Source organism: Perognathus longimembris, chromosome 17 (assembly GCF_023159225.1).
Source record: "Perognathus longimembris pacificus isolate PPM17 chromosome 17, ASM2315922v1, whole genome shotgun sequence".
Taxonomy (NCBI): Eukaryota; Metazoa; Chordata; class Mammalia; order Rodentia; family Heteromyidae; genus Perognathus; species Perognathus longimembris.
The window spans coordinates 20,288,469-20,291,206 of record NC_063177.1 but is presented as its reverse complement, the minus strand read 5'-3'; positions in this window follow the sequence as shown (position 1 = coordinate 20,291,206).

Sequence of the window (2,738 nt, the reverse complement as noted above, 5' to 3'; positions counted from 1 at the left end):
ACAGCATCCAGGCCCTGAGTTCAAGCCCCAGGACTGGCAAAAGAAAAGAGAGAAATAGAAACAACAGCAAAGATAACAGTGTCCACATAATGTTTTTATCATCATGTGCAAGGCTGGCACTCTACCACTGGAGCCACAAGTCACTTCCGGCTTTTTCTGTTTACATGGTACTGAGGAATCGAACCTAGGGCTTCATGTATGCTAGGCAAGCACTCTACCACTAAGCCACATTCCCAGCCTACGCTTGAATTTTTATATACATGACTTTGTTTTCCTTTTTTGGCATACTGGAGTGTGAAGTCAGGGCTTAGTATGTGTTCTACAGCTCAAGCCATACCTTCAGCTATTTTTTTTTCCTTTTTTGAGATAGTCTTGTTTTTTTGCCCAAGGCCAGATCAGGATCTTTCTATTTGTGCTTTCTGAAGTAGCTAAGATGATGGGTGTGCATCTCCACACCTAGGTTTTTCTGTTGAGATGGTTCAAAGCCAACCTGGACAGGGAAGTCCATGAGACTCTTATCTCCAATTAACTATTAGAAAACTGGAAGTGGCTCTGTGGGTCAAGTGGTAGGGGGATAGCCTTGAGCTGAAGAGCTCAAGGACAGTACCAAGGCCCAGAGTTCAAGCCCCACAACCCACCAAAAAAAAAATATATCTGGAAAGCTAGGTGCTGATGGCTCATACCTGTAATCCTAGATACTCAGAAAGCTGAGATCTGAGAATCAAGGTTTGAAATCAGCCAGGGACAGAAGTCAGTGAGACTCTTTATCTCCAATGAACCAGCAAAATGCTGGAAGTAGAACTGAGATTCAAGTAGTAGGGTGCCAGCCTTGCATGAGGCCCTGAGTTCAAGTCCTAGTACCAATACAAAACAAACAACAACCACAATAACTAGCTGGCCCTCGAGTAGATTGTTACCTGAATGGAGGCGGCCTTGATGCCGGGGGAGAAGATACCTTCCTATTGCCCGAGTAGTCTTGCAAGAACTATCCCTGGGGGCTTCCTCCCAGGAGGGTGTGTTGCTGAGAGCCCCATGGCCTCTTTTCTCCCTGGTGAAATGGCTTCCTGTGTTCACATCCAAGGCACAGGTCTGGTAAAGGTCCTTCTTTCCTGGAACTCTTAGCTGCACTGTGTCCCTTAGCTGATCTGGGTTCTGGGAATGCTTTTCTTGTAATGATATTTTACTGAGATATTGAGCCTTGTACAATGTAAAGATCCTAGTTTTCTATGTGAGTTTTCACCTTTATAAATGCCTGAGGGACCATCTCCCAGATCAAGACCCAGATCATTTGCAGGTTCCAGAAGCTTCCTTCCTGACCCTGAGACCCTGACTGAGTGCCCAAGCATAACCTTTGACCTACTGTCGGGCTTGATGTACACACAGCTGTTGCAACCTGGCTTGCTGTGTGTGGATGCAGCCATTCTTTCCTCTTTTCTCCACTTGGTGACCACGGGCTTGTCTCCAGTGTGGGGCTGTTGCCAGCAAAGTTGTTCTCAGCATCTGTACACATTTTTCCTTCTCTTGGGGAAATGTTTACATGCGAAATTTCTATTCCTTGTATAAAAAATATTATTACAAAGGAAAAACTATTTGGCAAATAAAATATCATAATGGAGATTCAAATCTTCTATGAATTGATCTCCTTTATTTCTTCTCCTTATCTCCCTTTTTCCTTCCTTCCTTCCTTCCTTCCTTCCTTCCTTCCTTCTCCTCCCCCCTCCCTCCCTCCCTCCCTCCCTCCCTCCCTCCCTCCCTCCCTTCGTGTGTGTGTGTGTGTGTGTGTGTGTGTGTGTGTATACTTTAAACTCAAGGCTTGGGTATATCCCTTAGCTTTTTGACTCAAGGATGGTACTCTACCACTTTGAGCCATAACTACACTTTTGGCTTTTTGCTGGTTAATTGGAGATAAGAGTCTCACACACTTTTCTGCTGGGACTGACTTCAAAGCTGAATCCTCAGATCTCAGCTCCTAAGTAGCTAGGACTACAGGAATCATCCACCAGTGCCTGCTTCTCCTTGGCTTTTCCTGAGCAGTGGTGATTGGACTCTCTCTCCATCCACACACTCTCCTGAGCTGTGTTCTACACCTGTGCAGTGAATGGGAGCTCCAGCTGTCCCATATCCTACCTGCTGGCCCTTGCTTATAGAAGATGAGCTGTGACAAAATTGCCCCTGACCGCCCCAGTGTGGGAAAGGCTGGCTGCTCCTGAAATCCAGTCAAACTGCAGTTGATCCAGGAACACCATGGAGATGAGGAAGATACATGCTCTCTCTCTATCAGGGCATCTTGGAGAAGTGAAGTCTGAACACAGGACAAAAGGTGCAAACACCTGACCTCAGGGCACCCATCACGCCCTCCGTACCTGCACCACGATCTTATTCTATTTCCTGCTGCTTGAACAGAATACAGTTTTGGGGCTGGGGATATGGCCTAGTGGCAAGAGTGCCTGCCTTGTATACATGAGGCCCTGGGTTTGATTCCCCAGCACCACATATACAGAAAATGGCCAGAAGTGGTCCTGTGGCTCAAGTGGCAGAGTGCTAGCCTTGAGCGAGAAGAAGCCAGGGACAGTGCTCAGGCCCTGAGTCCAAGCCCCAGGACTGGCCAAAAAACAAACAAACAAACAAAAAAACCAGAATACAGTTTTGGAGACTAGGAAGACCAATTGCAAGGTGCAGGCATCTCCGAGGGCCTTTGAACTCCACTGACCCATGGAAGAAGGTGGAAGGGAAGGGAA